Genomic DNA, 25970 nt, shown 5'->3' with positions numbered 1-25970 from the left:
AGGGTATGCCGGTTAGTTTGATCTCAGAGTAGGATAAAAGGCCAGCACAACATTGAGGGCTGAAGGGCCTGTACTGTTCTCTGTTCTATGTTGTAAAACTGGATTCCTAGTGCTGTGAGGCAACAGCACTAACCAGTAAGGCACTGTGCTGCCCATGCTAGGTCAAAATCCTAGAACTAAGTGCATTAGAGAATCAGATGGTTTTCCCCTGACAATTAACTTTGAATTGTAGAATTTTCTTATTATTGAATTCAAATCCCACCATCTGCAATGAAATTCAAATCCAGGTCCTAGCATCATTACCTGGGTTCTCTGGATTACTAATCCTTTGGTAATACCACCACATTTTCACACCCGTGCTGATTACTCAATGGCAAGACTAATTCCCATTCCGAACCCATTGCGGTCATTAATGTAGTCATGTCCTGGGTTTAATGTCGAAAGTAGGAATTGCCAGATGTAAAAGGATGGAGCTTCAGTTATAATTCACCTTTGAAAATCCTGGTGTCACATGATCCAGCAGGATCACAGTGATCAATCTTTATCAATGAAGCCTTTAGGCATGACGAGTGGCTCAGTGACGGGCGTGGCTGCCTCACACGGTTTGATTCTACCATCAGCTGACTGTCTGTATGGAGTTTGCACATTCTCCCCGTGTCTGCGCAGGTTTCCTCCGAGTGCTCCAGCTTCCTCCCACAGTCCAAAGATGTGCAGATTAGGACAAATTGGCCATAGGAAATTTCCCATAGTGTCCATGGATTTCCAGGCTAGGTGGGTTAGCCATGGGGAATGCAGGGTTACAGGGATAAGTGGGGGGAGTCTGTCTGGAATGTTATTTGGAGGGTCGGTGCAGACTCAATGGGCTGAATGGCCTCTTTCTGCAGTGTAGGGATTCTATGAGCTGAGGAAAAGTGCCAGTGGGTGAGAGGTCTACCAGTTCCTCCTGTGCCTCAAAACTCATCACCCAGTGTGTCTCAAATTCTTCATCTACTGAATCCAAAACAATCTTCTCTGACCAAGGATCCGGTTGGAATGTAAGAGTGCCAGGTATCCGGTTGGCACTGGATCATCCGTACCATCCTCTGACATTTTCGCCACCTCCAAATGGACCCCACCCACTGGGATATATTTCCCTCCTCACCCCTTTCCGCCTTCCGCAAAGACCGTTCCCTCCGTGACTACCTGGTCAGGTCCACGCCCCTCTACAACCCACCCTCCCATCCTGGCACCTTCCCCTGCCACCGCAGGAACTGTAAAACCTGTGCCCACACCTCCTCCCTCACTTCTATCCAAGGCCCCAAAGAAGACTTCCACATCCATCAAAGTTTCACCTGTACATCCACCAATATCATTTATTGTATCCGTTGCTCCCGATGTGGTCTCCTCTACATTGGGGAGACTGGATGCCTTCTCACAGAGCACTTTAGGGAACATCTGCAGGACACCCGCACCAATCAACCCCACTGCCCCATGGCTGAACATTTCAACTCCCCCTCCCACTCTGCCGAGGATATGCAGGTCCTGGGCCTCCTCCACCACCGCTCCCTCACCACCCAATGCCTAGAGGAAGAACACCATCTTCCACCTCGGGAACCCTTCAACCCCAGGGCAGCAAAGTGGATTTCACCAGTTTCCTCATTTCCCCTCTCCCCACCTTACCCCAGTTCCAACCTTCCAGTTCAGCACTGTCCCCGTGACCTGTCCTACCTCCCTTCCCACCTATCCACTCCACCCTCCCCTCCAACCTATCATTTTTACCCCCACCTCCATCTGCCTATTGCACTCTCTCCTACTTTCCCCCCAGCCCTACTCCCTCCCATTTATCTCTCCACCCCCGAGGCTCCCAGCCTCATAAAAAAAAGATTTCCTGATGAAACGTCGATTTTCCTGCTCCTCGGATGCTGCCTGACCTGCTGTGCTTTACCAGCACCACACTCTCAACCATCCCAAACTGATCCTTGTCACTGTTACATGCCAGGCGAAAGTGAGGACTGCAGATGCTGGAGATCAGAGTCAAGATTAGAGTGGTGCTGGAAAAGCGCAGCAGGTCAGGCAGCATCCGAGGAGCAGGAAAATCAACGTTTCGGGCAAAAGCCCTTCATCAGGAATGAAGGCAGGGAGCACGGGGTGAAGACATAAATGGGATGGCGGTGGGATGAGGAGAACGTAGCAAAGAGTACAATAGGTGGGTGGAGAGTGAGTGCTGAGGGAGTGCTGCACTGTTGGTGGGTCAGCCTTGTGTAAAATAATTGTTCTCAATACAATGCAACATAAGTGTACCAGTTAAGTAGCTCATTAGTTTCACGAAACATTTAGAGTTTAATTGTGATTACATTATTTCTTCATAATTTTATGTTGCAAAATAACTAATTATTGCTGACTTGGTAAAATAAAACCAAAGCACTCTCACAATTCCTGCATAAAGGGGAAACTTCATCCAACTCAACATCTTGATAATCAGACTGTGCCTTCAGTCATTCTATTGCTTTTCAATGATTCTGTTGTGTTTACAGATACTGTAGTATTTATGTTGCATAGAATTTACAAACACAGGCCATCAGCAGGAAATCTTTCAGAATCCTTATGCTTTGCAGTGTCTGTGTTAAGTCTCTGCTTAACCTTCCCTTTTCTAAGGGAAACAATTGCAGCTTCTCCAGTCTCACCAAAAGTGATGTCCCCATCTCTCGTCCTATTCCGATAAATCTCCTCTACACCCACTCCAAGGCCTTGACATCTGTAAAATAAAATATAAACTGCAATATGAAAATGACTCAGATGTTCATAAGCTATCTGGCAATGACCAATCCTCCCACTATTCCACTGACCTTTCCAGGCAGGCCGTCATATTTTTGTCGAATTTTCAATGCCTTTTCTTTTCAATTTTTTTTGCTGTTGCTGAGCTGAGGAGCTGTCTGTTTCTGAAACACGAATAATTACCTTTCTCCCATCACTGTCATCCTACAGCTGTGACCAGCACATTATTAACATTTCCACCCTCTTTATGTCATTCACATATCTGCCCATTTTTCTATTCTGAAGAAGAGCCACAGGACGCGAAACGTTAATTCGGTTTCTCTCTCCACAGATGCTGCCAGACCTGCTGAGTTTCTCCATCAATTTCTGTTTTTGTTTCAGATTTGCAGCAGCTGCAGAATTTTGCTTTTATCATTGCCCCCTCTTTCCTACTTACCCATCTTTTCTAGGGTTTGACTTTCGTTATAGAAGCTTTTCATTCACTGATTTTTAATGTGAATTCAGTACAATGGGAAACAAGCACCAATACATTTTCACAACAATCGACATCTAATTTATTTTTAGTTTCTTGCTGCTGTCTTCATCTCAATGTCCACCCTCATTTGGTGTTCAGTGACCTGAACTGTAAAGGTCATCAGAGCAGAAAGACGAACAAAAATTCCCACCCATTGCGAAACCAAGTCATTCATCGAGTATAAATATACATAAATCGTGTAGATGAGATTACTGAAAGCATGGTAAGTAAGTTTGTGGATGACTCCAACGTTAGTGGGATAGTGGTCAGTGAAGAAGGTTCTCTATGATTATCAAAAAATGTTAATCAATTAGGTCAATGTGCCAAGCAGAGGCATTTAGAGTTTAATTTGAAAAAATGTAAAGTGTAAAACAAACAACAACATGACTTATACAATTAAACAGACTGGAGAACAGAGAGGTTCAGACACATAATTCTTTCACGTTTGCGGCACACGTAGGCTGGATGGTTAAGAAGGTGTTTATTAGGGTCAGCACTGAGGGAGTGCCACAGTGTCAGAGGGTCAGTACTGAGGGAGTGCTGCACTGTCAGAGGGTCAGTACTGAGGGAATGCCGCACTGTCACAGGATCAGTACTGAGTGAGTGCTGCACTGTCGCAGGATCAGTACTGAGTGAGTGCTGCACTGTCAGAGGGTCAGTGCTGAGGGAGTGCCGCACTGTCAGAGGGTCAGTGTTGAGGGAGTGCTGCACTTTCAGAGGGTCAGTGCTGAGGGAGTGCCGCACTTTCAGAGGGTCAGTGCTGAGGGAGTGCCGCACTGTCAGAGGGTCAGTACTGAGGGAGTGCTGCACTGTCAGAGGGTCAGTGTTGAGGGAGTGCTGCACTGTCAGAGAGTCAGTACTGAGGGAGTGCTGCACTGTCAGAGGGTCAGTGCTGAGGGAGTGCTGCACTGTCAGAGGTTCAGTGCTGAGGGAGTGCTGCACTGTCAGAGGGTCAGTGCTGAGGGAGTGCTGCACTGTCAGAGGGTCAGTGCTGAGGGAGTTCGGCACTGTCAGAGGTACAGTGCTGAGGGAGTGCAGCAGTGTTGGAGGGTCGCTGCTGAGGGAGTGTTGCACTGTCGGAGGGTCAGTGCTGAGGGAGTGCTGCACTGTCAGAGGGTCAGTGCTGAGGGAGTGCTGCACTGTCAGAAGGACAGTACAGACAGAGAGCTGCACTGTCAGAGGGTCAGTGCTGAGGGAGTTCTGCACTGTCAGAGGGACAGTACTGAGGGAGTGCAGCAGTGTCGGAGGGACAGTACTGAGGGAGTGCAGCAGTGTCGGAGGGTCGCTGCTGAGGGAGTGCTGCACTGTCAGAGGGTCAGTGCTGAGGGAGTGCTGCACTGTCAGAGGTTCAGTGCTGAGGGAGTGCTGCGCTGTCAGAGGGTCAGTGCTGAGGGAGTGCTGCACTGTCAGAGGGTGAGTGCTGAGGGAGTGCTGCACTGTCAGAGGTTCAGTGCTGAGGGAGTGCTGCACTGTCAGAGGTTCAGTACTGAGGAAGTCTCGCACTGTCGCAGGGTCAGTGCTGAGGGAGTGCAGTAATGTCGGTGGGTCAGTACTGAAGGAGTGCTGCACTGTCAGAGGGTGAGTACTGAGGGAGTGCTGCACTGTCAGAGGGTCAGTGCTGAGGGAGTGCTGCACTGTCAGAGAGTCAGTACTGAGGGGGTGCTGCACTGTCAGAGGGTCAGTGCTGAGGGGGTGCTGCACTGTCAGAGGGTCAGTGCTGAGGGAGTGCTGCACTGTCAGAGGGTCAGTGCTGAGGGAGTGCTGCACTGTCAGAGGGTCAGTGCTGAGGGAGTGCTGCACTGTCAGAGGGTCAGTGCTGAGGGAGTGCTGCACTGTCAGAGGGTCAGTGCTGAGGGAGTGCTGCACTGTCAGAGGGTCAGTGCTGAGGGAGTGCTGCACTGTCGGAGGGTCAGTACAGACAGAGAGCTGCACTGTCAGAGGGTCAGTGCTGAGGCTGTGCTGCACTGTCGGAGGGTCAGTGCTGAGGGAGTGCTGCACTGTCGGAGGGTAAGTGCTGAGGGAGTGCTGCACTGTCAGAGGGACAGTACAGACAGAGAGCTGCACTGTCAGAGGGTCAGTGCTGAGGGAGTTCTGCACTGTCAGAGGGACAGTACTGAGGGAGTGCAGCAGTGTCGGAGGGTCGCTGCTGAGGGAGTGCTGCACTGTCAGAGGGTGAGTGCTGAGGGAGTGCTGCACTGTCAGAGGTTCAGTGCTGAGGGAGTGCTGCACTGTCAGAGGTTCAGTGCTGAGGGAGTGCTGCGCTGTCAGAGGTTCAGTACTGAGGGAGTGCTGCACTGTCAGAGGGTCAGTACTGAGGGAGTGCTGCACTGTCAGAGGGTCAGTGCTGAGGGAGTGCTGCACTGTCAGAGAGTCAGTACTAAGGGGGTGCTGCACTGTCAGAGGGTCAGTGCTGAGGGAGTTCTGCACTGTCAGAGGGACAGTACTGAGGGAGTGCAGCAGTGTCGGAGGGACAGTACTGAGGGAGTGCAGCAGTGTCGGAGGGTCGCTGCTGAGGGAGTGCTGCACTGTCAGAGGGTCAGTGCTGAGGGAGTGCTGCACTGTCAGAGGTTCAGTGCTGAGGGAGTGCTGCGCTGTCAGAGGGTCAGTGCTGAGGGAGTGCTGCACTGTCAGAGGGTGAGTGCTGAGGGAGTGCTGCACTGTCAGAGGTTCAGTGCTGAGGGAGTGCTGCACTGTCAGAGGTTCAGTACTGAGGAAGTCTCGCACTGTCGCAGTCTCAGTGCTGAGGGAGTGCAGTAATGTCGGTGGGTCAGTACTGAAGGAGTGCTGCACTGTCAGAGGGTGAGTACTGAGGGAGTGCTGCACTGTCAGAGGGTCAGTGCTGAGGGAGTGCTGCACTGTCAGAGAGTCAGTACTGAGGGGGTGCTGCACTGTCAGAGGGTCAGTGCTGAGGGGGTGCTGCACTGTCAGAGGGTCAGTGCTGAGGGAGTGCTGCACTGTCAGAGGGTCAGTGCTGAGGGAGTGCTGCACTGTCAGAGGGTCAGTGCTGAGGGAGTGCTGCACTGTCAGAGGGTCAGTGCTGAGGGAGTGCTGCACTGTCAGAGGGTCAGTGCTGAGGGAGTGCTGCACTGTCAGAGGGTCAGTGCTGAGGGAGTGCTGCACTGTCGGAGGGTCAGTACAGACAGAGAGCTGCACTGTCAGAGGGTCAGTGCTGAGGCTGTGCTGCACTGTCGGAGGGTCAGTGCTGAGGGAGTGCTGCACTGTCGGAGGGTAAGTGCTGAGGGAGTGCTGCACTGTCAGAGGGACAGTACAGACAGAGAGCTGCACTGTCAGAGGGTCAGTGCTGAGGGAGTTCTGCACTGTCAGAGGGACAGTACTGAGGGAGTGCAGCAGTGTCGGAGGGTCGCTGCTGAGGGAGTGCTGCACTGTCAGAGGGTGAGTGCTGAGGGAGTGCTGCACTGTCAGAGGTTCAGTGCTGAGGGAGTGCTGCACTGTCAGAGGTTCAGTGCTGAGGGAGTGCTGCGCTGTCAGAGGGTCAGTACTGAGGGAGTGCTGCACTGTCAGAGGGTCAGTACTGAGGGAGTGCTGCACTGTCAGAGGGTCAGTGCTGAGGGAGTGCTGCACTGTCAGAGAGTCAGTACTAAGGGGGTGCTGCACTGTCAGAGGGTCAGTGCTGAGGGAGTGCTGCACTGTCAGAGGGTCAGTGCTGAGGGAGTGCTGCACTGTCAGAGGGTCAGTGCTGAGGGAGTGCTGCACTGTCAGAGGGTCAGTGCTGAGGGAGTGCTGCACTGTCAGAGGGTCAGTGCTGAGGGAGTGCTGCACTGTCAGAGGTTCAGTGCTGAGGGAGTGCTGCGCTGTCAGAGGTTCAGTGCTGAGGGAGTGCTGCACTGTCAGAGGGTCAGTACTGAGGGAGTGCTGCACTGTCAGAGGGTCAGTGCTGAGGGAGTGCTGCACTGTCAGAGAGTCAGTACTAAGGGGGTGCTGCACTGTCAGAGGGTCAGTGCTGAGGGAGTGCTGCACTGTCAGAGGGTCAGTGCTGAGGGAGTGCTGCACTGTCAGAGGGTCAGTGCTGAGGGAGTGCTGCACTGTCAGAGGGTCAGTGCTGAGGGAGTGCTGCACTGTCGGAGGGTCAGTACAGACAGAGAGCTGCACTGTCAGAGGGTCAGTGCTGAGGTTGTGCTGCACTGTCGGAGGGTCAGTGCTGAGGGAGTGCTGCACTGTCAGAGGGACAGTACAGACAGAGAGCTGCACTGTCAGAGGGTCAGTGCTGAGGGAGTTCTGCACTGTCAGAGGGACAGTACTGAGGGAGTGCAGCAGTGTCGGAGGGTCGCTGCTGAGGGAGTGCTGCACTGTCAGAGGGTGAGTGCTGAGGGAGTGCTGCACTGTCAGAGGTTCAGTGCTGAGGGAGTGCTGCGCTGTCAGAGGTTCAGTACTGAGGAAGTCTCGCACTGTCGCAGGGTCAGTGCTGAGGGAGTGCAGTAATGTCGGAGGGTCAGTACTGAGGGAGTGCTGCACTGTCAGAGGGTCAGTACTGAGGGAGTGCTGCACTGTCAGAGGGTCAGTACTGAGGGAGTGCTGCACTGTCAGAGGGTCAGTGCTGAGGGAGTGCTGCACTGTCAGAGGGTCAGTACTGAGGGAGTGCTGCACTGTCAGAGGGTCAGTGCTGAGGGGGTGCTGCACTGTCAGAGGGTCAGTACTGAGGGAGTGCTGCACTGTCAGAGGGTCAGTACTGAGGGAGTGCTGCACTGTCAGAGGGTCAGTGCAGAGGGAGTACTGCACTGTCAGAGAGTCAGTACTGAGGGAGTGCTGCACTGTCAGAGGGTCAGTACTGAGGGAGTGCTGCACTGTCAGAGGGTCAGTGCTGAGGGAGTGCTGCACTGTCAGAGAGTCAGTACTGAGGGAGTGCTGCACTGTCAGAGGGTCAGTGCTGAGGGGGTGCTGCACTGTCAGAGGGTCAGTGCTGAGATTGGTGAACCAGGTGGGGTTTTTATGACGGTTAACAATAATTGTCACGGTCAACATTATGGAGGTTCAATTTATAGTCCACCTCGATTCAAGATGGTGGCAAAGTAGGATGTTCCACCTAGGGCCCCTCTGCCCGCCCATTCTTTTTCTTTTTTCTCTCTTTATTTTCAAACTGTAAACGTTAACTTGCCAGAGCTCAGCACCATCCCCATGACCTGTCCTACCTGCCAATCTCCCTTCCCACCTATCCGATCCAGCTTCCCCTCTGACCTATCACCTCCATCCCCACCCCCATTCACCTATTGTACTCTTTGCTAATTTCTCCCCACCCCTACCCTCCTCTCATTTATCTCTCCACCCTGGAGGCTTCCTGCCTCGATTCCTGATGAAGGGCTTTTGGCCGAAACGTCGATTTTCATGCTCCTTGGATGCTGCCTGACCTGCTGTGCTTTTCCAGCACCACTCTGATCTAAACTCTGGTTTCCAGCATCTGCAGTCCTCACTTTTGCCTTACCAGAGGTGAGTCCCAGGCCAGGCCAACATGGGGGAAGGGTATCGTGGAGGTGAGTCCCAGGCCCTGCCAGCACGGGGACAGGGAGTCCTGCAGGCGAGTCCCAGGCCAGGCCAGTGTGGAGGAGGTGAGGCCCTTGGGGCCTGGAAGTCAAGATTCGAGGTTTGAAGCCTGGTGTGGTTTCGAGGCCTGGCCCAGGGCAGTCTGAAGGCTTGGTGCTCACACAGACTTGGTGAAAAGACTAAAATTCGAGGTTTTTTTTGAAAAGAAAACATCTTTATTTTTTGTTCTGATGCTGAACCTTTCTTTATGATTCTCTCAAGTCTGTAACACATATTTAAGTTTCAGTATCTTACCTAAGATGGTGTCTAAGCAGCAATGTTACAAACCTTTCACTGTGTTCATTCAAATGCACATGGCAATAGAGGCTAATTCAATTAAATTTATTCATAATGAGGTTCCCTCCAATGTTCTGGACAAAATCCTTGATCAACTTCACAAATTCAAAATACCTGGCTATGGGAGCTTGCTGTGCACAAATTGGCTGCAGCATTTCCTACGTTTCCACACCCACTACACTTTGGAAGCACTTCGCTAATGTTAAACTGCTTTCGAGAGGTTGTAAAAGGTGCTATATGAATGGACATCTTGCTTCTTTCTTTCAAAAAGCGTGTGGATGCCTGAGACCAGGGCGTGGGGTTGGGGTTTGGAGATGTTGGTGTGGCAAAGAGGGGGAGGTTGGGTTGGGGAAGATAGGGGCCAGGGGGTGTTGGTAAGGGGCTGAAAGGTTCAGAGAATTCCCAAACAAGAGTTTCTGCCCCTGGGGCTGTACTGCTCCCTGCTCCCTGGAGAGGTGATGTCCCACTGCGTTCACAAAGGGCCATACTGCGAAGCCTCAATTCCTCAGAGATTGCTCCAACCAGCAGGACTGGCCCATCCTAACTGGTGCAGGGGTTGAAATTGGACTGAAACTAATGGATCAAGAGGTTTGGGTCATTGTGCTGGGAACCTCTAACAGAAAGTGACTCCCAGAAGGTCAGCTCAATCACATCGATGTCAACGTGGGTCTGAGCTGTCCGGAAATCTGGGCAGTTTGGGAGAGGAATACGTACAGTTCTCTCTTGCTAATTGTGTGTCAGCAGAATGCACTTGTTCAAGGTTTCAGCAAGTGTCAGGAGGGAAGCAAATTGCAACAAAATGCAAGGCAGATAAATCCCATTGATGTAAGTCAGGTTCGGAAAATGGAGCCATTGAGAGCAACTGTGGAAACCATCTCTTATTTTAAGGGTCTGACTGTCTCCTCAGCCTGGTTTCCACAGCCCAGACCAGCAACTCCCCAAAAATTGTTGAGGAACTATTTTTAAACTGACAGTTGCCATGGCAACACTGGGGACTGCTGCTTCCCCTGACACTGCTGCCGCAGGTCTTTATTCAAGTCTGAGTGTAGGAGTCTGCGTTCATTCACAATCCCCAGCTTGGCCAGAACAAATAAACTTCACAGCAGGAAGGAATAGTCAAAACTGTCAATAAAAAAAATATTCATTGGATTCTCCCATTGTAGGAGAGAAAGAAGAAAGCACAAACTCTGATAGAATTCAATGAGTTCCTTCTGTCATGAACTGGAAATTGTCATTCAGTCAAGTCTTGTGATGTAGGGAAGATTTTTGCGACCTTCGGAGGAGGGGAAAGGCTGAGATTTAATTTGCACATCACAATTCTGACATTGTTTAAAGACACACAGTCCAATCAGGTTAGCCACTTATGGTGCTCCAAATGAGTGACACATCGTCAGGGATGGACTATTGTAATCTCATCTCATGTCCCAGAGAGATCTTCAGGCACTAGACAAGGTCTTCACCAGGAAGAGAGAGCAGGGCAATTGTCAAAATAAGAGAGGGGGTTCCACGCATACACAGCAGAGATAAAGCTGGAGATAGCAGAATATCACCTGTAGTCAGCAGTTGTACAGAACATAGAACAGTACAGCACAGTACAGGCCCTTCGGCCCTCAATGTTGTGCTGACTTTTTATCCTACTAAGGTCAAACTAACCTATATATCCTTCATTTTACTCGCATCCATGTGCCTATCCAAGAGTCCGTAATGTATCTAGATCTACTATTGTTTTCCCTGGAGCTTCGGAGGCTGAGGGATGACCTTATAGAGGTTTATAAAATTATGAGGGGCATGGATACATAAACAGACAAAGTATTTTCCCTGGGGTCGGGGAGTTCAGAACTAGAAGGCATAGGTTTAGGGTGAGAGGGGAAAGATATAAAAGAGACCTAAGGGGCAACTTTTTCACGTAGAGGGTGGTATGTGTATGGAATGAGCTGCCAGAGGAAGTGGTGGAGGCTGGTACAATTGCAACATTTAAGAGGCATCTGGATGGGTATATGAATAGGAGGGGTTTGGAGGGATATGAGCCAAGTGCTGGCAAATGGGACTAGATTGGGTTGGGATATCTGGTCAGCATGATGAGTTGGACCACAGGGTCTGTTTCCATGCTGTACATCTCTATGACTCTATGACACTGCTGGCAGTGCATTCCGCCTGTATTTAGTACAGTTCTCGCAGTAGATAACAGTGTTACACCTGTGTACAGCACAGTTACACCCGTAGGGAATAGAATTACAATATAAAAACTGAGAGAACTGCAGATGCTGTAAACCAGAAACAAAAACAGAAGTTGCTGGAAAAACTCAGCAGGTCTGGCAGCATCTGTGGAGAGAAATCAGAGTTAACATTTCAGGTCTGGTGACCTTTCCTCGGAATTACAACCATCATCAGCACAATTCCATCTGTAGACAGCAGAGTTCCGCCTGTAGTCCGTACCATCTTACCTATAGACAGCAGTTCCCCCTGTAGAGAGGTTACACCTGTAGACAGCAGTTCCCCCTGTAGAGAGGTTACACCTGTAGAGAGCAGTTCCCCCTGTAGAGAGGTTACACCTGTAACAGCAGAGTTTATTTCCTCAGGTTCTTTACTTCCACTTGGAAATGATTGTTTTATTTTTCAGGGCACAGTCTCCTCTCCTGGTGTTCAATTGATTCACAATAATCTGAGCAGCTGTTTAAATACAGAAAGCTGTGAGTTTCTGCTACTTAGTCTGCCTGACCTTTCACTTCAGGGTTCTGATCCTGAACCTGAACCTGCCCCTGGGCTGGACAGACAAACTCCTAAACTTCAGAATGCTGAAAACAGTGAGCAATGAGTCAAGGTTCTTTAAAATTAAACTTACATTTTAACCCTTAGTGACATGAATATTAATCAACAACTCTTTCTCTCTGGCGGGCAAGACAGGATGAAGGAGATGAATCTTCAGAGCCTATCAGGTTCCTGTCCAATTACAGGCTGTGACTGAGCTCCCAAACCCAGAGGACAAATCAGAGGCAGCATAGACTCAAAGAATCACGTGGCTGTGGGAGTAACAGAGGGTATGCTCCATTGAAAGCGCCCCCCCCCCCCCAGCTTCTTCCTCAATCAGAGATAAAACTGCCAGCCTGCAAGGGGTCAAGGGTCAGGGCAAATGGGGTGAAGGGATGGAGGAAGGCTGTACTGGGAATTGCCCATTTGTAGCACAGCATTTGGCTGTGACCCACCCTGACAGTGTCCCTGTGGCAATGCCCCCTCCCCTAGACAGCTTGCCCCTGACGACCTACCTTCAGGCAGATGGTCATTCCCTCAATCACATTATGAAACTGGGGGCTGTCTGGAAAAATCCCCATGTCTCTGTAAACCCTGTTTAACTGCGATATCCGTGAGACTAATTATCTTCTTCCATCTCTTGGAAGGAATCCTTTCTGGGTCCCACAGCTACATCGACTAAAATGGCAGCATCAAGAACAAAGACAGCAAACAGCTCACAGCGACTCCACCCACCTCCATAAGATGGTCACACCAGAAGTGGGCCATTCAGCCCATCGGGTCTGTTTGCCATTCAATGGGATCATGGCTTATCTGATCAACCTCAATGTCACTTTTCTGCCTTTTCCCCATAACCCTTGATTCCCCTCACTGATTCGAAATCTGTCTATTTCAGCCTGGATAATGCTGACTGACCCAGCCTCGACAGTAATCTAAGGTTAAGAATTCCACAGATTCATTCCCCTGTAAGAGAAGAAATTCCCCCTCATCTCTGTCTGAAATATCTAGCCCCTTGTTCTGAGATTACCCCCTCTACAGTCCCCTTGTAGGCTGTCCACAAGGGGAAATAGCCTTTCAGCATCCTGTCAAGTCCCCTAAGAATCTTATAAGTTTCAATAAAGTTGCCTCTCATTCTTCTAAACTACAATAAGCACAGGCCCAAACCACTGAACGTATCCTCATAAGTACTGTGTCCTCCAGGCCTGTTAACAGACGAGTGAACTTTCCCTGGCCTGCCTCAGTCTAGCGTTCCTTAGAGAAGGAACCCAAAACTCTTCACAGTATTCCAGCTATGGCTGACCAAGTCCTTCCATTGTTTCCTGCCGCTCTATACTCTATTCCCTTCGCTGATTTCCACTCACCTTTCTCCACAAATTCTCTTGTTGAAAGGGGAAAAGACAAGGAAAATCAACTTCAGAGGTTCTGAAAAGGCAGAATTCTCACCCAGAACATGAAAGACACCATCAGTGTACAAACAGCCTTGCTTTGTCAACAACAAATGGAAAGGAACTGGGACAAAATGAAAGGAAACAACTCATTGAATCCAGTGGGTTTTTAAAATTCTTTCACAGGATGTGGCTGGGTAGCATTGACAGTATTACCCATCCTTAATTGTCCAGAGGGAGTAAGAAGTCAACCACATTGCTGTGGGTCTCGAGGCCACACATAGGCCAGGCCAGGTCATGGTGGCAAATTTCCTTCCCTAAAGGACATTAGTGAACCAGATAAATGTTTCAGTGCAATTGGCAACATTTTCATAGTCACCATTAGACTCTTAATTCCAATTTTAAAAAAAAGCTAAATCCAAATTCTACCATCTGCTATGGTGGGATTCGAAGCCAGGTTCCCAGAATGATATCTGGGTCTCTGGGTGAACAGTTCACTAAGAATATCACCTCCTCCCCTCAGAGATTTACCTGATTGTACTGAGCTAAAGGCTGCTGGGGTTCACCAGTGGGGCTAGTGACTCAGCTAGATTCTGTGTAGATTGCAAAGAATTATGCAGCGAAGAAACCAAATTCCGATCTGATTCTTTGGTTAGCTGGTTGTATCTTAGGCGTTAGAACTGCCTTATTACTTTCTGAGATTGAAGAGGTAGAGCTTAAATTATAGAGTTATAAATCAGCAATTTATGTTTCCGTTATTCCAGTGGTTAAAGATAAACAGAAACCTGTGAGCTGTGTGACTCCTGATCTCACAGAGATCTGAAAATTCAGCCCCTTCTTCCCATTCTGTTCTCTCTCTCTCTCTCTCTTTCTCTCTCTCTCTCTCAGAAGCTCAGCAGGTCTGGAAGCATCTGTGGAGAGAAAATTGATTGTTCACTAGACCTGAAATGTTAACTCTACTTTCTCTCCAGAGATGGTGCCAGACTTGCTGAGTTTCTCCAGCAATTTCTGTTTTTGTTTCTGATTTCCAGTATCCACAGTTCTTTGACTTTTTAAAAAATATTTACATTATTCATTCTTTTGATCATTTGAAAGGCTGGGAATGTGCTACCTGCAATCATTCTCCAATGATAATGAGCTCAATTATGTAAACCCATACTAACCTTCTATTCTAGATCCCAATATCATCTCTCCTCAGAAATCTCATTAATACATCAACAACATTATGAGATGTAACATTCAGATTTACAAACTATATTCATACCATGATCTTATAGATAAATGATCAACGGCTGAAATTGTTCAGTTTATAAGAAAATGTTTTCAAGGCACTGCCCAGGTTTGAACCTATCTGATTCAGCGCAAGAATTATATCAAAACATCTTCTCTCATCTTTTGCAAGTTTACAGAACTTGGAGCTTCGATACAGACTTGCTGTTGGTGTAACAGGTGAGGAATGGAATCAGTGCTGTTCCTGAAAGGAATGGTTTATGCTCAAGTCATCGATATCAAGACAAATAAAAGCTGGGATTTCTAACATTGCTTTCACAAGGTCAGAACCAAACTAAAGCACATTACAGTCAACAAGGTAGACTTCAAAGTGTAATCATGGTTTGTAATGTTGGAAATATGGCAGCCAATCTACACACAATGAGCTTCCAGAGATGGTTGTGAGCTTCTGTTGAAAGAGTTTGTTTGTTTAGTAATGTTGATTGAGGAGTAACTATTGGAAAGATGTCCCTGCACTTACTTGAAACGGTACCATGGAATCTTTCACATCCAACTGCAAGGGCAGATGGAGTCCAAGCTGAACATCTTCTTGAAAGATGAGCCTCTGACAGTGTAGCACTTCCTGAGCACTGCAACAAGTGTGTGGCACCATGGTTAGATTAGATTAGATTACAGTGTGGAAACAGGCCCTTCGGCCCAACAAGTCCACACTGACCCGCCGAAGCGCAACCCACCCAGACCCATTCCCCGACATTTACCCCTGCACCTAACACTACGGGCAATTTAGCATGGCCAATTCACCTAACCTGCACATCTTTGGATTGTGGGAGGAAACCGGAGCACCCGGAAGAAACCCACGCAGACACAGGGAGAATGTGCAAACTCCACACAGACAGTCGCCTGAGGCGGGAATTGAACCCAGGTCTGTGGTGCCACCGTGCCGCCTCAAGTTCATCCTCAAGTTTCTACAGCAACATCTTATGATCCCGACTGAACCATGGCTGACATTGCATACACCCATAAAGTTGTGGGGATTCTTACAACACAAAAAGAGGCAATCAGATCCATCTTAACCCTGCTAGCTCTTTGAAAGGCTGTCGAATTAGTCCAACTCCTTGGCTCTTTCCCAATAACTTTGTAACTTTTCTCCCTTTCAACTTTTACCCGGTTGCCTTTGGAAATTATTATTGAATTTTTTTCCATCATTCTTTGCAATAGTTCCCTCCAGATTATAGCAAAGTTACTGCATATTTTCTTTCCTCAGAACCTGTTTACTTTGCTATCGCCTTAAATTCATATTCCTTTGGTCACTGACCCTCTGTCCAATGGAAAATAATTTCTGCTGATTTACTCAATCAAAACTGTTGATAATTTTGAACACATCTCCAAACCTCCCATTCTCTGTCTGGAGAAAACCATCTTCTCTTCTTCAATCTCCCTAGTAATTGCCATCCTTCAGCCCGGTACCAAAGTGATTAAAACCTCTGCTGTACCTAACACCCCTTCCAAGATATGGTGCCCAGAACTGGACCTTGCCTCAGCCAAGGTCTGTAAGACAACGAGAAATAGGAACAGCAGTAGGCCATTCAGCCCCTTGAGCCTGTTCCTTCATTCAATAGGATCATGGCTGATCCAACATTTCTCAAGATCCCTTTCTCGATTTCCCGACTGATAAAGAATCTACCTCAGCCCCAGACCCAAACTCGTAATGCTTCAGCTTCGAGTGCATCTGAAATTCACAAATCCACCCTGGAGTTTTGAACAGCCTCCTGTAAAGTACTTGTGCCTCTGCATCCTCAGCTGTTTCTGTTCCCTTTAAACATGACTGTTTATGTTGCTGCTGCTTATTCTTCCCACCTCTGCAGTAAATTTCATCTGCCATGTGTCTGCTCATTGCTTCACAATGCTCACATCCTCCCAACGTCTGTCACCATCATCCTCACTCTCGACTTCATTTCTGAGTTTAGTGACAGCTGCCCATGTTGATATCTGACTCTCTCTACCCACACTTAAGTCATTAGCATCAACCATAGAATAGAATCAAGTTAAATCCAGTTGAATAGGGCAGCACAGTGGCTCAGTGGTTAGCATTGCTGTCTCACAGTGCCTGGGACTGTGGTTTGATTCCACCCTTGAACAACTGTCTGTGTGGAGTTTGCACATTCTCCCTGAATCTGTCCAGGTCATTTCCAGGTGCTCCGGTTTCCTCCCACAGTCCAGGGATGTGCAGGTCAGGGTGGAGTGGCTGTGTTAAATTCCCCCCGTAGTGTCCAGGGATGTGCAGGGTTAGGGTGGCGTGGCTGTGTTAAATTCCCCCCGTAGTGTCCAGGGATGTGCAGAGTTAGGTGGATTACCCATGGGGAATGCAGGGTTACAAGGATGGGGTTGGGTCTGGGTGAGATGCTCATCAGGGGGTTGATGTGTACTTTATGAGCTAAATGGCCAGCTTCCAAACTGCAGGGATTCTAAAATCAGGAGCAGTTAGTCCTAATACCAGCCCATCCACCCCTTAGACAGACGAATGCACTGAAGACCTCTTTCCAGTTTGAGAACAGGAGCATTCCTCACTTGCTGCACTTCTAACCAACATCATAGCCATATGCCTGCCTTGTCCTGGGCTTTGTTCTTACTAATAGCTGATCATCTCTTTCAAACTGGGGTTGCAGTAACTGTCTCATACTCTGGGCAGGGGAATGTGTGGGAGTCCTGAAGGAGAGAGGTATGACCTCAGGAACGTGACTGGGAGAAGTGGGCTTGCATCACGTGTCAGTCACATGGAGGGAGTCTTCGATTCTGAACCTGAGGCAGGGTGTCTCTGCCACTGGGCAGCAAGGATTCAGGCTGATCCTTGAAGAGTTCTTGGGCTTGGTCTCAGTATCAGTGCACAAAGCAACCCCTTCCCGCCCCCACCCCAGACACAGCCCTCCCCTCCCCCACTTTACCTGTGGCAGTAGACAAGGAAATAATGAGCAATCTGTAAAATAATGCTCACTACTCCATCTGCAATTTATTCCTCATGTTGACTACAGTCTGAGGCAAAGTTCAGTAAAATCACTGAATTAACCAGCACAGCATGTGGCCATTGGGCCCATCACTGTCATCCAATGAGAAGGATTGCAGTGAGTCCCATTCCCCATGAATCTCCTCCTGTTCACGTATTTATCCCGTTCCTCTTTGGGATGTTATTGTGGAATCCCCCTCTCAGGCAGCTCATTGCAGATTGCAACAACTCGCAGTGTCAAAAAAAAGTCTCGGAATTTTCTCCCTGGCTCTTTTGTTAATGATCTGAAATTGGTGTCTCCTGGCAGCTGACCCTTTTGTTTCTCCCAGTTTATTCTGACAAAACATCAATCCTGAATTTGTCTTTTATTAGTTTGAATATAAACATGCCCATGTTCGATTACTACAACTTAATTTAAAGTAATTGGGATTGATGTTTTCCATTCTCTGTGCTATGTTGCACAGCTCAGTAAAATCTTCCGATCGCCATTTGCTTTCTAATCTTTTCTTTGACAAATTCCTAACCTTGGGATCAGAGTCGCAATCACAACAGCAACAACAACAACTGGCAGTTACATAGCACCTTTAATGTTGGAAAGTGCCCCGAGGTTTCTCACTGGAGCCATGTAAGCAGATGTTAGGACAGGGTAACCTTGGACAAAATGTTAAGTTTTAAGGCACATCTGAAGAGAGGAGAGTGAGAGGCTGGGAGGTTTCTGGGGACATTTCAGATGTGAGGGTAACTGAAGCTAGAGCTGCCAAAGCAGGGCGGGTAAAGCAGGGAGGTGCAACAGAGCAGAATTGGAGGTGGGAGGTGGGGCAGCCGCTGGAGATATCAAAGGGTTTTCATGTTGGAGCGGGTTGCAGACACGGGGAGAAGCAAAACCACAAAAAGGTCTGAAAGTTGAGACGGGGAGCTGGACACGAAGGGCTTGGTGTCAGTTAAAACACAATCAGGGGCATTTCAAACAAACTCAACTATTTACAAGAGACTAACGAAGAGAATACTGCAGTAACCAAGAAACAGATAACTGGATCAGTGCTCCAAATGGGTTTCCCATTTCCCATACAAGGGAAAGGTAGTTTGTCAAACATTTATTTCCCCTGAAAACTTTATCTCTCTAATTTGACAGCATTGCTGGTGTCACTTGTTGAGGGTTTGAATTACTGTAATTCCATGCATTAGTGTAAGTGGAAATGAAGTCACCACAAAAAGCATCCAGTAATCACTGAACTGGCTGAAGTGTCACTCTGTCACAAGCATCTTCGAAAGTGTAATTATCCTATCAATAAAAACTCGAGCAAGGATAGCATCTGGAACCAACCAGACACTGTCTCTCCATTCGAACAGTTCACACAAAATTACCATCAAATTGTAACGAAACAATAAAAATAGGTTTATTTCCTTTTCTCACACAATTGTTATTCAAATTATATTTTTGTTCCAAATAAATATTGGGATGCATCAAACACTGAATATTTGTATTAAATTGTGTAGCAGGAATGTGGTTCATTCTCACTAGACAGACTGGCAAATCCAAATTTGAAAAGGCGAGCATGCTTTTAATAGGTGTGTGAAAGAGAGAGAGTGTGCGTGGGTGTGTGTGAGACAGTATGTGTGTGTGTGTGAGTGTGAGAGAGAGAGTGTGTGTATGAGAGACAGAATGTGTGTGTGTGTGTGAGAGAGAGAGAGCATGGGGGATTGGGGTGTGTATGTGGGTATGCGTGAGAGAGTGTGTGTGTGAGAGAGCGTGAGATTGGGGTGTGTGTGTGGGTATGTGTGAGAAAGAGTGTGTCTGTGAGAGAGTGTGGGGATTGGGGTGTGTGTGTGGGTATGTGTGAGAGAGAGTGTGTGTGAGAGCGTGGGGGGTTGGGGTATGTGTTTGTGAGTCTGTGTGTGTGAGAGAGTGTGTGTGTGAGAGCGTGGGGGGTTGGGATATGTGTGTGAGTCTGTGTGTGTGTGAGTCTGTGTGTGTGAGAGATGGGACAGTAGGGATGTATGGGTGTGTGTGTGTGCATATGTGCGTGCTTGAGAGTGGGGGGTGGGGATGTGTTGGTGTGTGTGAAAGAGTGGGGGGGTGGGGATGATGTTGGGGGTATGTGTCAGAGTAGGGGTGGGGATGTGTGTGAGAGTAGGAGGTGAAGATATGTGGGGGTCTGTGTGAGAGTGGGGGTGGGGATGTGTGGGGGTCTGTGTGAGAGTAGGGGGTGGGGATGTGTGGGGGTCTGTGTGAGAGTAGGGGTGGGGATGTGTTGGGGTGTGAGAGTAGGGGGTGGGGATGTGTGGGGGTCTGTGTGAGAGTGGGGGTGGGGATGTGTGGGGGTCTGTGTGAGAGTAGGGGTGGGGATGTGTGGGGGTGTGAGAGTAGGGGGTGGGGATGTGTGGGGGTCTGTGTGAGAGTAGGGGTGGGGATGTGTGGGGGTGTGAGAGTAGGGGGTGGGATGTGTGGGGGTGTGTGTGAGAGTGGGGGTGGGGATGTGTGGGGGTCTGTGTGAGAGTGGGGGTGGGGGGGTGTGAGAGTAGGGGGTGGGGATGTGTGGGGTGTGTGTGAGAGTGGGGGTGGGGATGTGTGGGGGTCTGTGTGAGAGTGGGGGTGGGGATGTGTGGGGGTGTGAGAGTAGGGGGTGGGGATGTGTGGGGGTCTGTGTGAGAGTAGGGGTGGGGATGTGCGGGGGTGTGAGAGTAGGGGGTGGGGATGTGTGGGGGTCTGTGTGAGAGTAGGGGGTGGGGATGTGTGGGGGTCTGTGTGAGAGTGGGGGTGGGGATGTGTGGGGGTCTGTGTGAGAGTAGGGGTGGGGATGTGTGGGGGTGTGAGAGTAGGGGGTGGGGATGTGTGGGGGTCTGTGTGAGAGTAGGGGTGGGGATGTGTGGGGGTGTGAGAATAGGGGGTGGGGATGTGTGGGGGTCTGTGTGAGAGTAGGGGTGGGGATGTGTGGGGGTGTGAGAGTAGGGGGTGGGATGTGTGGGGGTGTGTGTGAGAGTGGGGGTGGGGATGTGTGGGGGTCTGTGTGAGAGTGGGGGTGGGGGGGTGTGAGAGTAGGGGGTGGGGATGTGTGGGGTGTGTGTGAGAGTGGGGGTGGGGATGTGTGGGGGTCTGTGTGAGAGTAGGGGGTGGGGATGTGTGGGGTGTGTGTGAGAGTGGGGGTGGGGATGTGTGGGGGTCTGTGTGAGAGTGGGGGTGGGGATGTGTGGGGGTGTGAGAGTGGGGGGTGGGGATGTGTGGGGGTCTGTGTGAGAGTGGGGGTGGGGATGTGTGGGGGTCTGTGTGAGAGTGGGGGTGGGGGTGTGTGAGAGTGGGGGTGGGGATGTGTGGGGGTCTGTGTGAGAGTAGATTTTAGATTACATTACATTACATTACAGTGTGGAAACAGGCCCTTCGGCCCAACAAGTCCACACCGACCCGCCAAAGCGAAACCCACCCATATCCCTACATTTACTCCTTACCTAACACTACAGGCAATTTAGCATGGTCAAGTCACCTGACCTGTACATCTTTTGACGGTGGGAGGAAACCGGAGCACCCGGAGGAAACCCACGCAGACACAGGGAGAATATGCAAACTCCACATAGTTAGTCGCCTGAGGCGGGAATTGAACCCGGGTCTCTGGCGCTCACAGCAGTGCTAACCACTGTGCCACCGTGCCGCCCACTAACAGTAGTGGTGGGGATGTGCGGGGGTGTGAGAGTAGGGGGTGGGGATGTGCGGGGGTGTGTGTGAGAGTGGGGGTGGGGATGTGCAGGGGTGTGAGAGTAGGGGGTGGGGATGTGCGGGGGTGTGTGTGAGAGTGGGGGTGGGGATGTGCGGGGGTGTGAGTGTAGGGGGTGGGGATGTGTGGGGGTCTGTGTGAGAGTGAGGGTGGGGATGTGTGGGGGTCTGTGTGAGAGTGGGGGTGGGGATGTGTGGGGGTCTGTGTGAGAGAGTGGGGGGTTTGGAGTGTGTGTGGGTGGGTGTGAGTGTGCACATGCATGAAATGCTGGCTGATAATCTCTGTCACAGAGTTAAAGGAAAACTAAATAAGTCACAAGCTCAGCTCGCTGGTTGGGAGATGAAATCTTATAATCAGAATATTCTGGAATGGTTTCAAATTTTATCATTGTTGGATTACCTGTGATAGTCCAAGCGAAGAACTTGTCAGCTGCTGTGGGACAGTGAACATTGTGAGAGTTACCAGCTCAGGCACCACCTCCCTGGAGCTGGTTTTATTTCCTAACATTGAGCCTGTCAGAGCGCTTCCCAAACACTGGCATCTTCGAATCAGCATTATGTTACACAAGCCGCCAGCTGGGGGTATCTTGATGAAATTAATGTTGCGATGAATGATTTTGTCTCAATGTCTTGCCAGGATCCAATTATCAACAATTTGCCATCCACATTCCCAACAGCATTAGCTGTGAGATCCCACCGCATAAAACTCATGCCCCGTCTAATGACATACACATAAACCATTCATAACTTTGTTGCGAGGAAGTTCTAGAGCTGCCCAAGGCACTATTCAGATAGAAATCATATTTCCAGAACAGAATTTTGATCTTCTCCCACTGTTCTTGTACAGATGTGTATCGGAGAAATTGAGCCCAATGGATCGGAATTCACAAACGAGGGCGGCGGAGAAATTGACAAGCAGTTTAATTAAAAGCAAAACAATATTGTGGAAGAGAAATTGACCAGGCTGACACAGAACTGATTCTTTGCACAGATGGCCAGACTGCTCTTCCCCGAGCAGCTTTATAGGGGCACAACACAAAGGTGATCGTTGTAAAGCAGTTACAGTACAATGGGGAAAATTGTAAAGAGATTAAAACAAGAATAAACTGAATGGAAATTCATCAAGCGTCCAGCAGTAGCAATTCATTTGTAATTGACACAGGAGAATCCAGCCATCTCCGTGAGTGCGTGAGAATGTCTTCGAGAGGATTCTTTATTGGATTTCCCATCCATGTGACTATGTGTAAATGTCCCTTCTCCTGGCATTCAGGGGTGTCCATTGTGTTCCTCCTGCGAGCGAAGTCTTCCAGGGTCTCTCGGTCTACCTCTTTGAATATGTGGTATCGATTTCAATGGGAAAGGAGCCTGCCCTTAGGGTGCTGAGACTGCAGTGCTAATCTGGGCTGGGATCTGATTGTGAAAGCTGATTTAGGAAGTGTATTCTCTGGTCTGGGAGTGGCTTGGCCATGTCTGGGTTCTATGTTTGGCCAAGACTGGGGCACACTGGGTGGTTTCTGTATGTGTTGTCAGGCTTGATCTCTGTGTTTTGCAGGACAGCTTCTGTGTTTTTTAATGTGGCCATGCTGTGGGTGGGCAGATCTTTTTCCCCACAATGTGTTCCCTGAACTCTCTCCAGAAAAGTATGCCTCAAATTTCCACACAATGTACTCTAGTCAGAGATTCCCTGAAAGACAGAAAAAGCTTCTCTTCATTTGACTTAACTCTTCCCTTTAGTCTCTGAAGACTTTGACCAAACCTGCCATTAAGTTTCTAAATTGCAGGGAACACAGCCCTAATTTGGGTGAGCTCCCCACATGATTGAACCCTCACAGTCCAGCTATTATCTGGAAAATCAGCAATTGCTCCCTCCAAATCTGGAAAATCAGCAATTGCTCCCTCCAAATCTGGTGTCTCCTTCCATAGGTGTAGTGTCCAAACCTGCCTTAAGTAAGTCCTGGTGAGGTCTAACCAGGACCTTGTACAACTGATCTCCTGGTAGACTAGAGCTGAGACATAAAGCACTGTGTTTGAATATTCTGTACCTGACCAAGAAATGTTAGTGTTCAGTGTGCCGGAAGCCCCAGGTCTCTTTGGGCCTCCATTGTTTTTGCAACGTTTTAGGAAAGTACTCAACCCAATTTCTTTTTTGATTCAAAGTGCATGACTTCACATGTGACTACAGAAAAATCATTGATCACAATTTTTCTCATTCACTCAATCTATTAACAGCACCATCATAAAATGAATTGGACAAATATTGACCAGGAAATATACAAAATTAAACAGAGAAATGGTGATGGAATGGGAGTGGAATGGACAGCTCCATTGAGGGCTAGCACTGGAATCCTGAGAAAGGGCTAAAGTAATTTGGACTGTAATTTCAATGATTTCTACAAATCAAACAGTGGCTGCATTAGGATAAAGCGTTAACAGGAGATCAGTATATTGAGTGTACATTGCACAATCAGGCCATTCAGCCCACTATGGCCACAGTGGGGTCTATGCACCACAGGCTCCCCATTTGACTCCACTTCATCTCACACTATCAGTAAATCCTTCTACAGCTTTAGCCTTTTGCTAAAGAATCTTGTTTCCGCTTAGAAGAGCCTGTGCCCGAAACGTCGAATCTCCTGTTCCCTGGATGCTGCCTGACCTGCTGTGCTGTTCCAGCAATAAAGTTTCAACTTTGATCTCCAGCATCTGCAGACCTCACTTTCTCCTCTGCTTAAAGCAAACCTATCTATTAATTTCAAGTACTCTATGTTCTCATGAGTTCTACACTCTGATCACTCTGTAAGAGTCACTCTGCTATTTGTCTCCATGGATTGCACTGTTGGTCTCTCTGGGAACTCTATTTTCCATTTTTGCTTCTTCCTAGACCCACTCGCCCACTGGCTGTTGAAAACGGTGAGCCTCTGGCCTACCTTCCCCTCTGCAGGAGGTGAGTTCACGTTGTCAAACTCCAGCTGCTGTTTTCACCATCAAACTGAAGGCACTACATCTTTCTGATCACAAATACAATGCTCTGAGGAGAGGCACAAGTTTTGGAGGATACACTGGATTAAAAGAGATTGAGAACAAACTCCAATGAATCAGCTCCACTGTATATTAACATCAAGACTTTCTTTCACTGATTTTTTTTGGTAAGCCAGTGTTTCCATGGCAACTCCAATGACAGCAAAGCCATTTAGCCATCACCATGGATATTGCTGTAGCCAATCACAAAATGTGCAGGTAGCATACATGATTAACTGAACCTGCATGAGTTACTGTCAATGCTGACACTGAGAGCTAGAATGGAGGGGGGTACACAGGGGACAGTGTTACCCACCGGCCTCATGCACACTGAGTAACACAAAAACATCTCTCTGCCTCTTTTATAATGGCAGCAACAACCAGAGAAATATCAGGGTGAGGACAGTAAGGGATTCTGCAACACCCCAGCATCATTGCTAGTGGAAATGGAGTGCCAATGCACTCACCCACATCCCCTGCTTACACACATTTTCAGAAAGCTGCCAGTTCCAATATGCCATAGCAGTCACTCAGTAAGAAAAGACATTAGCACATAATCTAGAGAGATGCCAAACTGTCCCTTTGGGCCTGTTGCCTTTTGGATCAGACATGCCTGTTGAAAGCAGGATCGAAAAAGCATCCAAGAGTTATCCTAGTGACCTCATCAATACTTGTCCCCTAATAAATGCCAACAAAACAAATTAAATGTCCATTTGTCAATCTGTGTTTCAGGGTGTTGCTGTGCATGTGTTGGCTGTTATGAGATTTTATCAGGAGTTATTCATCATCTTAAGGACTCCTGAGGATGTGACAAATGCTACATATATATCAATGAAGGCACACACGCCTGCTCATATACACAAGACCAGCAAGTGGTTGTAGACAGACCCAATGCTTGGGGAGTTTAGGTAAAGATAACACAGACTAAACATTAGATCCAGACCTTTCAGGAATGAAATTAGGAAACTCTTCTTTATGCAAAGGTTGATGGAAATTTGGAATTCTCTTCCACAAGCAGCACCTGGTGCCAGATCAATTATTAATTTAAATGAGATTGTTTTGTTCATCAAAGGCATTAGGGGAGTTAGACCATGGATCAGCCATATTCTCACAGAAACGTGGAACAGGCCTGAGGAGCTGAATGGCCTCTCCAGTTCCTATGTTCTGTTTAATTCCATTCCTAACACTCTCACTTCTGATTCCCAAGGTGTGCAATTTAAGCTGCACTTCTGAATTTGAAGACGGCACGGTGGCCCAGTGGTTAGCACTGCTGCCTCACAGCGCCTGTAGACCCGGGTTCAATTCCCGACTCAGGCGACTGACTGTGTGGAGTTTGCACATTCTCCCCGTGTCTGCGTGGGTTTCCTCCGGGTGCTCCGGTTTCCTCCCACAGTCCAAAGATGTGCGGGTCAGGTGAATTGGCCATGCTAAATTGCCCGTAGTGTTAGGTTAAAGGGGTAAAGGTAGGGGTATGGGTGGGTTGCGCTTCGGCGGGTCGGTGTGGACTTGTTGGGCCGAAGGGCCTGTTTCCACACTGTAAGTAATCTAATCTAAGACATACTGTGGGTGACACTCAGCAGCAGTACTGCTGCAATGTTAAAAGGCTGCAATGCTGTGAAGGAGATCACTCTTTCTCTCCCTGTCTTTCACAGAGATTCCAGCTCAGGCTTTTAAAGTCATTTCAAAGCCACAGGCAGAGGCTTGTTCTTCATATTTACATTGAACACTTCCTGCAGCAAACAAGAAGTTAACAAGATCTACTTTGTCAGAGAAGAATTTCAGTGT

The 25970-nt window shown here is 48.6% G+C and overlaps 1 long non-coding RNA gene across 1 annotated transcript; it reads right to left on the bottom strand.

Moving 5' to 3' along the window:
- Window positions 1–2317: 2317 nt before the first annotated feature.
- On the bottom strand, window positions 2318–21998 carry LOC148138622 (uncharacterized). Its single transcript, XR_015753732.1, has 3 exons — window positions 21571–21998; window positions 14984–15092; window positions 2318–2734 (listed from the first exon to the last, which is right to left on the bottom strand). It is a non-coding gene; the product is annotated as an uncharacterized LOC148138622 (long non-coding RNA).
- Between the last annotated feature and the right edge of the window lie 3972 nt (window positions 21999–25970).

The sequence above is a fragment of the Chiloscyllium plagiosum genome, unplaced genomic scaffold, assembly GCF_037043375.1.
Source record: "Chiloscyllium plagiosum isolate Xiang-an unplaced genomic scaffold, Cpla_swu_hap1 HiC_scaffold_39, whole genome shotgun sequence".
In the NCBI taxonomy this organism is placed as follows: Eukaryota; Metazoa; Chordata; class Chondrichthyes; order Orectolobiformes; family Hemiscylliidae; genus Chiloscyllium; species Chiloscyllium plagiosum.
The sequence above is the reverse complement of the archived record's forward strand: the minus strand, read 5'-3'. Positions and strand labels throughout refer to the sequence as shown.